Consider the following 14,636-nt stretch of genomic DNA (forward strand, 5'->3'; position numbering starts at 1 on the left):
CAAAGATAGACATACTGATCAATGAAATTGAATTGAGAATTCGAAGATAGACTTCTGTAGTTTTTGAAATTCATTCACCATCAGTTCCCTTGACACATGGAGAAACATCTCCTCTGGCTGTTCTCTTAGAATTCCTTCTTTAGGTATATGGGAGTACCCCTCCAGCTTCTTTCTATGGAGGTCTCCTCAACTCTCCAGATAACTTTTTTTCCCCCATTTTTCTACTTGTCCTTCCATACACTGGGCAAAGAGGAGTGTGGTCCATATGGCTTTCCCAATCACATTGTCACCCCTCATAAGCTACATTTTTACACAATTGTCTTCAAGATTCATGGGTTTCCAGATACCTTTTTAAGGAAGAATTTTAAGACTGTCCCATTTGTCTCTTTCTCTTCTTCAAGTTGTCTTCATCTAGTCTACCAGAAACATGCTCCTTATCCAGCTATTGGTGGAAGTGCTGTTACTTTCCAGATCCTGACCTCTCCCTGACAAGCAGCTCCAGAGACAGCCTTTCATCCTTTAGATTTCTTAGGTGTGTGAAAGTTAAAGGATGCATACATGGAGCTCTCTGAGTGACTGATTCCATTAAAGCTCTCTCACCTGCATTTAAGTGAGGGAAAAGCACCTGCACAGCTTCTCTGCAAGGGAACAACTGTCCCAAATAGTCCCTTCACATCTCCAACAATACCTCTTGGCCTTTCTAATGTCTTTTATAGGCTGGAAGTACATAGTCAGCTGAAAGTTGCAAAACCAATTACCTGTTTTGCAAATCCTGCTTCTTGCTCTTCCAGCTCACATTATAGTTGGAGGTACATAACACATTTGTCTTGAAACCTGTGCCAAAAATGAGACAAAAGAATACAATTTTAATATTTCATTACATATATTTGTTTTAACAAAATTTAAGTCCTTCCTCAACATGGAATATAATTTCATGAGGGCAGAGATCACACTAGTTTTGCTGATCAATGACTCTAAGGCACACAATAAATATTTGTTAAATAAAAAACAAATATCAGAAGAAGATGGCAGCATAGAGAGGAGTGGAAGCTAGTTTGTCCCCCTGGAACAACTAATAAACAACCAGGAACAACTAGTAAATAATCTGGAATAACTGTGGGAGGACAAACGTAACTGTCCACTCGTCATACACTAACCTGAATTGGGAGGAATGCCCAAGATCGCAACATAAAATCTGTAAGTAAAAACTGTGGATCCAAGCTGGAAGCCTCCTCCCTCCATGGCCCGAAGTGCAAAGCCTCATGGTGCTCGAGAGCAGCACTCTCCCAGCAAGAGAATGTAGCTCAGCTGAGCTTCAACTGGGGTTTTAATTAACAAACATGGACTGCTAAATACAAGATATGAATCCCCAACAAGCAGACAGAGGCTTTTGGTGACAACTGACCTTGGAGAGCCGGAGGGTGGCCATGGACTGGCCCTGAAGTGAGCTTTCTGTCCCTTCTTCGGCTCAATGGAGAAAGCCTTAGCCATTTTAGTTCCCAGCACTCTGACCCAGACAAGGGTGGAGATAGCACAGGCAGAGAAGCTATTCAAATGTAAATGACCTCTCCCTAGGGGGTGTATTTTCCCTAAGAGGAAGCAGGTGATGACAAGCTCTATTACACGCCTTCATTCAGAACCAGACCCCAGAGCCTGGAGGAAAACAGCCAGGGCCACACCTCCTTACACCAGTCTGGAGCTACAGGCTGACAGGCGCCACTTGCTGGGTGGAAAAACACAGTGACTCAAGTCCTCACAGGATGCATCAACCTTCTAAGATACACCCTCAGGGAGACATGATACTATTGCCTCTTTCTGAGACCTGAGCCCATGCTGGTCTGGGGAAACATGATTGGGGTAACCAAGGAAACCATGCCTAGACAACAGAAATTACAACCTACACTAAGAAAAACAAAGTTATGACCCAGTCAAAGGAACAAACTTACACTTCAACTGAGATACAGGAATTTAAACAACTAATAATAAGTCAATCCAAAAGGTTTAGGGAAGATATGGTGAAAGAGATGAAGCATATAATGAAAACATTGGGCGTACATATGGTAGAAATTGAAAGTTCGAAAAAACAACTGACAGAATCTATGGAAATGAAAGGCACAACACAAGAGATGAAAGACCCAATGGAAACATACAACAGCAGATCTCAAGAGGCAGAAGAAAACACTCAGGAACTGGAGAACAGGGCACTTGAAAGCCTACACACAAAAGAACAGATAGAGAAAAGAATGGAAAAATATGAGCGATGTCTCCAGGAACTTAAGGACAAAACAAAATGCAGGCATATACATATCATTGGTGTCCCAAAAGGAGAAGAGAAGGGAAAAGGGGCAGAAGCAACAATAGAGGAAATAATCAACAAAAATTTCCCATCTCTCATGAAACACAAAATTACAGATCCAAGAAGAGCAGCGTACTCCAATCAGAATAGATCTGAATAGGCCTACGCCAAGACACTTAATAATCAGATTATCAAATGTCAAAGACACAGAGAGAATCCTGAAAGCAGCAAGAGAAAAGCAATCCATCACATACAAAGGAAGCTTGTAAGACTATTTGCGGATTTCTCAATAGAAACCACGGAGGCAAGAAGGAAGTGCAGTGATATATTTAAGGTACTGAAAGAGAAAAACCACCAACCAAGAATCCTATATCTAGCAAAACTGTCCTTCAAATATGAGGAAGAGCTTAAAATATTCTGACAGACAGACAATGACAGAGTTTGTGAACAAGATAACTGCTTTACAGGAAACACTAAAGGGAAAACTACAGACAGAAAGGAAAAGACAGGAGTGAGAGGTTTGGAACACAATTTTGGGAGATAGTAGCACAGCAATGTAAGTACACTGAACAAAGATAGTTCAGTGGGAATTTCTCTGAGCAAATCACATTCTAGCTGAGACCTAAAATTAAACATTAGCCACTGGGGGATGAGAAGTGCATGGGGGGTGGTGTGGAGAAGTCTTCCAAACAGATAGAAGAGCTTGTGCAAAGGCTCCAGAAAAGCCCTAAATCTGGGGAGGGGGATGGGATAAGGAATGAGGGAAAGTGGTCTTCGCGTTTTTTTGTTACATATCTCTGCATAATTTTAATCTTTTATAGCAAAAATGTATTAATATACCATTTTTATAAAATCATTAACTACTATGATTTTGGAACTGGATATTACATCTCAGTTCTAATTTCTTCTGAACCTAGGTATAAAAAAATGTCATCCCTTCCCCACCCCACCCACAAAAGGAGAAGAGATCTACCTGGCATATATAATATATGCCAGGTTTCTAATGTTGCATCTTTTATTCCTCAGATCAACCCTGTGAAGTTAAATTGAAGAAGAGAGAAGTGATATAGTTTGCCTAAACTGAGAAGTGATAGAGCTGGGATTGAATGTCTGCTCTGTATGAACTCCTGCATCAAGCGATTAAGAATACAAGATAATAACATTTGAGAATCCCCAAACCACTAATGACATCTTGCATTCAAATTTCTAAAACCTGAATCTGCAAATTAAGATCCCAAGCAGCCACAATAATTGCTTTACTGGATGACTTTAAATACATGCTGTATGTTAAAGCATATAGAGTGACAGCAAAAAAAAATATTTTGAACCTTATTAAAGTCTGAAATATACCAAATGAGGTATATTATAAATGTCTGCAGGATGTAAGGTAATCTCTGTGCTTAAAGTCATGAAACTTTTAACATTTATGGCTCAGTACAGAAGTCTCCACAATTCAACAACTTTAGAGAAAGTTTACTAGCCTGTTCATATTACCAAATACTTAATTAGAGATGGTGACTTTTGCAGGCATCTATAACCTGCTCCAACTGTCCCTCAATCTTCACCAATTTATAACCCTGCCTGTTTTAGTTCAGCTCTTTTGAAAACTAACAAAGACACATTCCACCTAGTTCAAGTAAAAGATGTTTAGAAATATTAAATCTGGAATAATAAGAAAAATCTCATAGATATCTACAAACAGAAATCCAAGTACAGATGTGGGCTGGAAGGATTTCTAGGTTTAAAGCAGCAATGCAAGTTCATGAATCCTCACTCTAATGTGCTAGTGTTAACATGAGTCCCCTATACTCTGCTTCTTCCTCTGTCCTGGATTTCTCTACTTTCTCCTAGAGAAAATTTTCTCTGCTCTCTCCTCCACATTCTGGCCTGTAAGTTTCACTGTTTTATTATATAGTTCTATCCATGTATCTAAGATCAAATTCCTGAGAAAAGGAGAGAGAGACTCTGATTGGCCTAGTTCATCTTTGGCCATATTTGACGAGCTCCTAGTCCAATCAACTATATCCAAGGAGAAAAGTGGGTCACATGATACAAAGCATAGCAGTGCCTCCTCACCCACTCCTATGGCTGGGGCAGTTTCCTTTAGAAGGGATTGTGGGTAAGGCATGCGTCGTGACATTTCTAGTGCCTGACTTTGCCTCCTGATATACCAATCCAAGTTTCCATACCATTCTTACTTCTTTTAACTATCCCAGGCCTTAAGGGCAGCATCTCTCAGGACTTTCCTCTTCTTCAACAGATTACACTGAAATGACAGGCATGATTCTGGAGACCACACTGAGTAGCATATGCTGCTACCTCTATCAAGATTATATCATTCACTCTACATTCTCTAATCCCAGGGAAGAAGTTCCCCAAAGGTTCTCTTTGAGGTTCTGAGAAGTTTGTTCTGGCCTTTCAGTAAGAGATGAGACTGAGAAGTGTTAGTCTTGTCCCTGGAAGGAATATTTAGTAGGGAAGACAAAAGTACCCGGGAAACACTTCGGAAGTCTTCGGTGCATAAGCATGACAGTAAACAGATACAATATAATCAGCATTAGTCCTAATGCTGTGGCTTATTTTCATCACTTATTTACTAATAGGCTGTTTTTAAAGTAATTTTTAACTAATTTTAGTAATTTCTAATGAATGAATGAACAAACAAGTCTGAATATCTGTTTGATGTATTTGCCAATTTCTTCAACTGTTTAAAGGCTGAAGTGTATTTGGCTGTTGTTTTTTACAAGCAAATGCAGCCCATGTGGCAGGGATCTTTCTCCTGGTTCCATGAAAGGTATTTCTAACTACCTGTGGGAGTGGGTGAGAACTAGGGGAGTTGTTCTTGTGGTCTTTCATGCTGGGGAGCATTCTTATGACACACCTCCACATGATATGTATCAGGGTAGGATGGCAGGGGGCATGGGTACACCCAAACAGTTTATCCCTTTCCAAAAACCACTTAGCTTGTCATTCTACTCAATATGCACTGGATTCCCCTAGAGGTTTAAAGCAGTTATTTTATTACAGGATTCTAAAATGTGTTCCAAAATGTGAAGTTAAAAGATAGAGAGTTGTGCTCTGTAATAGCTAACTCTCCCCTGTATCACATAATATAAGCAAGATCTCACTGGTCAAGCCTTCAAAATGTGTCATGTGTAATCAGTATCTTATTCCCCAACTCCTGCCTTCTCTCCAATACCTTTCCTCTTCCCCTCGCAGTGGTTCTTTTTAAGCCCTCACCTCTTATGTACTTGCCATCTCCTTCAGAAAACAACTGCTCTCACCTCCCTCCTTTCTTGAATCTTCCAAATTCCATAGCTTCAGCTGCAGCTGAGTATCAATGGACTCCCTCTCCTCAGGCCTCTACTAATTCCACAAAGGGAAAGGGAGGACTCTCATCATGTCACATTTGTAAGCCTGCATGTATATGTACGTGTGTGCATGACAGAAAACTACAGAAAATGAGAGGGGGCAAAAGTAACACTGAGAAAGAGAGAAAAAGAGAGAGAGAGAGAGAGAAATTGGTCTTGAGTTCAAACTGTCTCCACTATCAGGGCTGCACTAGGGTTTATTCTAAAGTATTAAACACAAATATAACTAAATGCAATATGGTAACCTGGAGTGGAACCTGTAACAGAAAAAGAATATTAGTGAAAAAAACTAGCAAAAGTCTAAAGTCAGGAGTTTAGTTAATAGTATAGGGAAACTCTGTGTATTATGTATTATATTTACTTTTCTATAAACCTAAAATAATTCCAAAATAAAACTTCACTTAAAACGTGTGTGTGTGTATATATATATATATATATATATATATATATATATATATACACACACACACATATACATACCCATGCATACAACATAAACACATATATGCAAGCTACATATACAGCTTGCCATTGTGAATTATTTTTCTCCATCACCACCCAATCTAGTCTACTCCCAGAATGTATTAGTTGAATAACGTCAATTTTACTGAAGATTGTGAAGAGAGATGGCAGAAAGATTTTACATCATGCAATACATGAAAACATTTATATCTCCATAAGATAGTTTTGTTCTTCCCCCAAAATCTCTCTAGCTCCCTCAATACTCCTCTTGGTACATATTAAGTATTCTAGTTATATATTGTCATATAACAAACCATCCTAAAATTTAGGGGCTTAAAACAACCATGTTAATTTAACTCACAATTTTTTTTCAAAAGTTCAGGAATTTGGGCAGGACTCGGGTGAATTTTCTGGTCTACATGGCAACAACTGAAGTCACTGGGTCACTCTGCAAGCAGATGGGATGATCTGAAGGATTCAAGATGACTTCACTCACATCTGACTCCTTGGCAGTGTTGACAAGAAGCTGGACACAGCTTGGGTTTTGAACCAGAGTGCCTATGCACAGCCTTTCCAGCATGGTTGTCTAGATAGACTTCTTACATGACAGCTCAGGGCTCCCAGAATGATCCAAGACACAGAAGTGGAAGCCTCCAGTTTCTTAAACCCTGTACCAAGAAACTAGCATAGCATCATTTCTGTCATATTCTGTTGGTCAGAATAGTTATAGAAACTGCCCAGATTCAAAAGAAGAGACATAAACCCATCAAAATGGGACAAGTGTCAAGAAATTTGTTGGGCATCCTTAATCTGCCACATTAAGTGTTTAGTGCACATTTCGTGCATATTGTTAAGTCAATGAGTAAGGAAATGAAAGAGCTTTTGCCATATTGTCAACACCCCTTTTCATCATGAAGAAGTTAGAATGGTCATTGCCCAAATATCCCTGAAGATTGAGATAATGATCAAATGAAAGGAATGAGATGTAACAGAGAAGATAGAACTTTGCAAATGATTGTGACTGCTGAAGCATTATATGGCTGTTTCTTTATAGTCTCCAGTGTATTAGAACAGCTAGAAGGAAATAACTAAAATTGTGGAACTGTAACTCATACCACACTTTGAAATTTGCTCTATAACTACTTGGTAAACTGTACTTTGAAAGTTATCACTTTTCTGCATTTGTTTTATTTCACAATAAAAAAATGTTTACAAAAAAAAAAAAAACTGGCTCATTAGATTGGCCCAAAAGACAAACACATACTTATTAAACTATACAGATGTTTTTTATTGTGTAAAAGTAATTGTTTTCCTTTCATCCATGGAAACTGACAGAGAATAGAAGTAATTATCTTTGACTCCTGGGAGTTTATCTCATTCCTTAATTCAAGGTGGACTTCAGAGTGGTTTTATTTTGAAAATATTTTCTATATTAAGACCAATAAGTTAATGAAGGTAGGTTTTTTCCTTTACTCCTAAATTTAAGGGTTAAGATCACATATTAAAAGACACTGAGCATCCCAAATTTTTTTTTAAGTGGCAATTCTTTACAATTAACAGGAAAAAAAAGACAGTATCAAGCACTGGTAAGAATGTAAAATGGTACAGCTACCCTAGAAAAATAGTTTGGCAGTTTCTTACAAAGTTAAACACTTACCATATGATCCAATAATCTCACATCTCACTCTGTTTTAATTTCCTAGGCTACTCAAGGCAAATACCATTAAATGGGTCAGGTTAAACAATAAGTATTTATTAGCTTACAGTTTGAGGACAGGAAAATGTCCCAAATCAAGGTATCATCAAAGCAATGCTTTCTTCCCAAAGACTACCTGCCAGTGATCCTTGGCTCCTCTGTCACATGGCAAGGTAAATGGCACCATCTGCTGGTCTCTCGTTCTCTTCCGGGTTTCACTAATTTCAGCTTCTTGCTTCCATGGTTTTCTCTCTCTCTGTGTCTGAATTTCATTCTCTTATAAAGACCTCTACTAATAGGATTAAGAGCCATCTTGATTTGAGGTGGGACACACCTTAATTGAATCAATCAAATTGAATCAAAAGGTCCTACTTACAATGAGTTTACACTCACAGGAATGGATCTCTAGGGTACATACAGCTTCAAACCACCACACACTCCCAAGTTATTTATCCTAGAGCTGGAGCTGTTAAGTTACTTCTGTGGAGTCAGATGAGAAATATTATAGACTTTGTGGGCCATATGATCACCGACGCAATGATTCAACTCTGTCATTGCAGCAAGGAAGCAGTCATTGACAATTCATAAATGAACAGGCACAGGTGCATTTAAATAAAGCTTCATTTACAAAAACAGGTGGGGGGTCAGCCTTCCAGGTGACAAAGAAGGTGGCATAAAATGCTCCAAGGTACCATCCCAAAACAGAATCTTTAAAAAAAAAACTAGCAAAAAATGACAGAACCATCTTCTTCAGAACTCTGGAAAATAGTTAAAGGGTTGCAGTAACTGGGTAAGTGCCAAATCAAGAAAAAGCAGCCAGAAAAACAGTAGGCTAAGCACATGGTGCCTTTGCTAGCCCCTTCCCCAACCCCTCCCTTGTGTAGTGTGAAGTCAACCTGCACTCCCACTGTGGGTCCCTGGCCTTGCTCACAGGGAGCAGAGTAATCCTTATGTGCATACAAGGGAGCTGTATGTCAGTGCCAAACCACAGGTAGAAGCCTGAAAGATCTAGTGATTGGAGGTGGCTTCCTAGACCTTACACCCAAAGCACAAGCAATCCAAGAAGAAATAGATAAATGGGAGCTCCTCAAAATTAAACACTTCTGTGCATCAAAAGACTTTGTCAGAAAAGTGAAAAGGCAGCCTATGCAATGGGAGACAATATTCAGAAACCACACATTAGATAAAGGTTTAATATCCAGAATATATAAAGAAATTCTACAATTCAAGAAGAAAAAGACAACCCAATTTAAAAATGGGCAAAAGACATGGACAGACACTTTTCTGAAAAGGAAATACAAATGTCTCAAAAACATATGAAAAGATGTTCAATTTCACTGGCTATCACGGAAATGCAAATCAAAACCACAATGAGATATCATCTCACACCTACCAGAATGACCATTATCCAAAATACAGAAAATTACAAGTGCTGGAGAAGATGCGGAAAAAGAGTCATACTTATTCATTGTTGGTGGGAAAGTAGAATGGTGCAGCCACTCTGGAAGACAGTTTGGTGGTTCCTCAGGAAGCTAAGTACAGAACTGCCATATGATCCAGCAATTCCATTACTAGGTATATACCCAAAGGAACTGAAAGCTAAGACACAGACATTTGTAAACCGATGTTTATAGCAGCATTATTCACGATTGCCAAGATATGGAAACAGCCCAGATGTCCATCAATGGATGAGTGGATAAACAAAATGTGGTATACACACACAATGGAATATTATACAGCTATAAGACAGAACAAAGTCACAGAACACATAATAATGTGGATGAACCTTGAGGATGTTATGTTGAGCGAAGTTAGCCAGAAACAGAAGGACAAATACTGTATGGTCTCACTAATATGAACTAATATTAACGAACAAACTTTGAGAGTTAAGAGAATACGGTTATCAGGAGATAGAAAGTTGTTAGAGATCAGGCACTTCATGCTGAAGGATTGTAGAATGCTCAACAGGATTGACTGTGTAGATCCAGAAAGGGAGAGTGCAGTGTTGTGGGATGGAAGCACAGTATTGTAGGTGAACTGACTGAGGATGTCTGTGAGTGGGGTTGAGGGAGGAGGGCTGGGGGCATGTGTGATACCAGAGGGGAGGATGAACAATAGAGACTGGGACTGTGTAGCTCAGTGAAACCTAGAGTGGTCAGTGATGGTGACTAAACAGACAAATGTAAAAATGTTTTTACAGGGGGAGAACAGATGAATGGTAACCTTGCGGGATGTTGAAAAGGGGAGGGTATGGGGGGAAAGAATATAACCAATGCAACTGGAGTCTGGGGTTAACAATAACCTTGTAGCATGCTCCCATTTAACGTGACGGGGCAATATACCAAAGCTGAACATCTGGGAGGGGGATGGGATTCTTGGTAGTGGTGTTGTTGACTGACATTATTGCTGTATTTTCTTTTTACTTTTCCTTTTATCCTTTTTATTATTCTTTTGTTTTGTTTTGTTTTGTTTTTGAGTAATGAACATGTGTAAGTGCTAATTGTGGAGACGAATGCACAACCATATGATGATACTGTAAACAACTGTGGATGATTGTACGATATTGGAACGTATCCCTATAAAATTGCAGGGGAAAAAAATGAGCAGAGGGACACAAGTGTTGGAGAGACCTTGGAGAGAGAGATGTATATATTCACTGTTGGTGGGGAAATAGAATGGTGTAGCCTATCTGGACAGTATGGTGGTCCTCCAGAGTGAAGCACACCAGAAACGAGAAGACAAACATTATAATGCCTCACTAATATGGACTGAATATAACGTGTAAACTCTGAGAACTGAATCTTAGAGCACAGCTCATCAGGGAAATGCTTATTGTAATGGGCTCTAGATTGTAAGCTCTTTCAGCAGTCACATTTATTCCTGAGTTGTAATGGTTGTCTCTAAATCCTGAGATGCTGTGCTCCTTGTGAATAACCTGGTTGGTCTCTGGAACTTTGGGTACCTGTGTGACACATGAGACTCAGAGTTAGAACTTGGCAGCTATGAATTGCAGTATTATCCCATATGGCAACCATTGAAAGAGGTGAAAAGTAATTCAGACTTTAATTAGCGATATGAATGAAGAGGATCTGGTTAGGACTAAGGCAAATCAGGCCCAAGGGTAAAGGACAATATTGACTGGATTTTAAAACTACAACTTATGTGTGTGACCAAGGGAGGCAATGTTTATCTGGTGCAGGATCTGTACTTTCTGTAGCTCACTAGATAATCTAACTTTTACCATCAATTTGTTTGAACACCATAGGTGCAGGGAATGGTGAATGGGAAGTGAGATTTGATGTGTTTGTACAGGCTAGGGTGAAATCCCAACAGATCCCAGAGTGATATGGGCAGAGAGTATAAGTGTATTTGCAGGGAACCTCTGACGAGCTAGGGAGAAATGTGGAAGTGTTGGAATTCCCCACCTGGGCTACTGCTGATTTTCCCGCAAACATTGAGGACTGCCAATTTAGTGAGCCTAGCTCTCGATTTGGGGGCCTTCCCCTGTGAGGCTACCTGCTGCAAGGGGGAGGCTAAGCCCACTTATAATTGTGCCTAGGAGTCCCCCTAGAGAGCCTCTTTGTCACTCAGATGTGGCCCCCTCTCTCTCTAGCCCTCTCGGCAAGTGAACTCACTACCTTACCCCCTATGTGGGACGTGACTCCCAGGGGTGTGAATTCCCCTGGCAACGCAGGAAATAACTTCTGGAGATGAGCCTGGTCCCAGCACTGTGGGATTGACAGGATCTTCAGGACAAAATGGGGAAGAGAAATGAGGCAAAGTAGGGTTCCAGTGGCTGAGAGATTTCAAATGGAGTTGACAGGTCACTCTGCAAGGTATTCCTATGTGCTATATAGGTATCACCTTTTAGTCTTTAGTGGGTTGGAATGGCTGGAGGCAAATACCTGAAGCTGTCAAACTGCAACCCAGTGACCTTGATTCTTTTTTTCTTTTTAATTAAATTCAGTTGTATTGAAATATATTCACATACCACACACAATTATCCATGGTGTACAATCAACTGTTCACAGAACCATTATATAGTTACGCATTCATCAACCCAATCTAATTTTGAACATCTTCCTTATACCAGAAAGAACAAGAATAAAAAATAAAAATAAAAAAGAACACCCAAATCATTCCCCCATCCCATCCTATGTTTCATTTAGTTTTTGTCCCCATTTTTCTACTCATCCATCCACACACTAAAGGGAGTGTGATCCACAAGGTTTTCACAATCACTGCCAGTGACCTTGATTCTTGAAGATGATTATTTAACTACGTAGATTGCACAGTGTGCCTGTGTGACTGTGAAAACTTGTGACTTGGATTCCCTTTATCTAGTATATGGACAGAAGAGTAGAAAAATGGGGACAAAAATTAGATAAAGAATATAGTGTGATGGAGGGGATAAAAAGATTTAGGTGTTCTTTTTCGCTTTTATTTTTATTTTGGAGTAAGGAAAAGGTTCAAAAATTGATTCTGGTGATGAAGGCACAACTGTATGACGGTGCTGTGAATAATGATTGTACACTGTGAATGACTGTAGGGTATGTGAATATATCTCAATTAAACTGTATATAAAAAAAAAGTAAACAATGGGAGGAGGAGAGGAATGGGATGTTTTGGATATTCGTTTTTATTTTAATTTTCATTTTATTTTTTGGAGTAATGAAAATGTTCAAAGTTTGACTATGGTGATGAAAGCACAACTATAAGATGACACCATGAACAACTGATTGTACACTTTGAATGATTGTATGTGATTACATCTCAATAAAACTGCATTAAAAAAAACAAAGGTGCATATGATCATTCAAATCTGAAACAGTACTAAGAGAGGCGAACAAAATTAATAAAATTACAACTGGTACAAATGTACTTACCAAATCCTAGAATGTAGAAATTTATAGAGGCAAATTTAAGACAAATTAATAAAATATTCTATTTGTCACAGTGAATAAAGTGTGGATCTCACTACTCTAAGTGGCAGTACCAATAGAATATAAAAACAGTATGAAGTATCACTTAGCTAAATTTACAAATATTACTTCACAGCTACATGGCTAATCTTTTAAGGTTGATGACACTAAACACAAGCATTCACTCCTATAAAATATCACTTGATGCCACAATCTGGGTCACATAAATATGTCTGACCCTGCACAACAGTTCTCATTATCATATTTTTCATCAGTAAATTTTCATCATTATGCTCACACGTAATACCAAGCATTGAGTAGGTATTTCAATTTTATTTAACTTAAACTGGACATTTTTAAATGACTGTGCAATTCATCTTTACATAATGCACAGTACTAAAAAAGTACAAAATATTTACCATAAACATATGGTTATGAAACTGCATACCCAACTAAGCACTTTTACTCATTTTTGAAAACCACAGATTTTTTTGAAAGCTTTTGGATACTGAGGGCTGCTTTACATCTTCTTCCATCTAATGTCTTCTGAACTCGTCCAGATTGCTCAACACCCAAGACATCGGTGTTAAAAAGGCGGTAAAGACAAACACAACTGCAACACTCTGGTCCTGGAAGAGAAGGTGAGAACAGTTGTTAATGAGTATGGATTCCTGCACCTCAGTAGCTGCATAAGAAAAACCACTTACAACATTTTGAGGAATTTGGCAGCTGTCCTAGAAACTAGCTCCTGGTGAAACCTAAAAAGCCTCACATTCTTGCAGGAATTCAATTTTTAGATGACCCAACTGAACTTTGAAAGAAAACTTATTTTTCTTCTAATGGCTTTCCAGTTCCACCCTTGGAACTCTTTAAACCTAGATGCTTCCCAGGATTCCCACTGTTTTAGGTAAAATGGTTGGTCTCGAGGATGAGGGGGCGTTAGACGGGAGTGAACTATTCTAAGAGGAAAGCCCTAAGGTCTTTGTAGCCCGGGAAAGGGTAACGAAGGAGGCCCCTGGCCTGGCTGGCCCTCGGGTCCCAGCCTTCTCTGAGGCCCGCGCGCTCCTCTGGGTCACCCGCTTCCTGCCCCTCAGGCCCAACCACGCCCCCGCCGCAGCCCCCCAAGGCGCCCTCACCGCCACCCGCTCCATGGTCCCGCTTCCCGCCCCGCAGGGCCCTCGGCACCCTGAGGCCTCCGACCCACTCCAACGGCGGCCCCGCCAAGAAGCCACCCGCCCAAGCCCAGGGGCCCCCGTCCGGAGCCGCCTCCCGCCCCTTCGGGCGCCACTGCCTGGGCCACCGTGCTTCCAGGCCGCGACGTTTGGCACCCGGGCCCCAACTCACCGCAGCCCACAACGACTGGCGACCGGGATTCGAGTGGACGAGGCGGCTCCAGCGCGGCAGGCCTACCGGGGCCACACGGTGGCGGGAGAGCGGGCAGAGCACGGTCAGACGCGGCATGAGGGGCATGGCGCTTCCGGTGAGGCGACACAAGGCGAAGCAACGAGGCACGCGCTCAGCAGCGGCGAGGCAGAGGGTCAGCTCCGCGGCCCGGAAGACAGGGGGCGCCCGCTCCTCGCACCCGGGGCTCAGCCCCGCCCCTTCCGCTCAGCCCTCTCGCCGGCGCCGTCCCCCAACTCCGTTCTGCCTGCACCTGGCTTCACGACAGCACCTGGGCGCAGCCGCCTACCCGCCCCCCTGCCTTACCTGCCCAGCGCTCACACACATAAAGTATCCTCTGATTTTCTGCTGGGTAAGGTGAGGAACTCAGCACTCCTACACTAACCCTTACCTTTTCTCCCCACCGATACTTCTTAACCATGCCATTTCTTGTCATTGTCAGTGTTTATAGCACGTCTACACTGTTCTCTAACGTTGTTTAAATCTTC

General features: G+C 40.8%; 1 long non-coding RNA gene across 1 annotated transcript; it reads right to left on the reverse strand.

Moving 5' to 3' along the window:
* Positions 1 to 756: 756 nt before the first annotated feature.
* LOC119533140 lies at positions 757 to 14,317 on the reverse strand. Its single transcript, XR_005216596.1, has 3 exons — positions 14,092 to 14,317; positions 13,196 to 13,376; positions 757 to 834 (listed from the first exon to the last, which is right to left on the reverse strand). It is a non-coding gene; the product is annotated as an uncharacterized LOC119533140 (long non-coding RNA).
* Positions 14,318 to 14,636: the final 319 nt, after the last annotated feature.

Source organism: Choloepus didactylus, chromosome 4 (genome assembly GCF_015220235.1).
Source record: "Choloepus didactylus isolate mChoDid1 chromosome 4, mChoDid1.pri, whole genome shotgun sequence".
Taxonomy (NCBI): domain Eukaryota; kingdom Metazoa; phylum Chordata; class Mammalia; order Pilosa; family Megalonychidae; genus Choloepus; species Choloepus didactylus.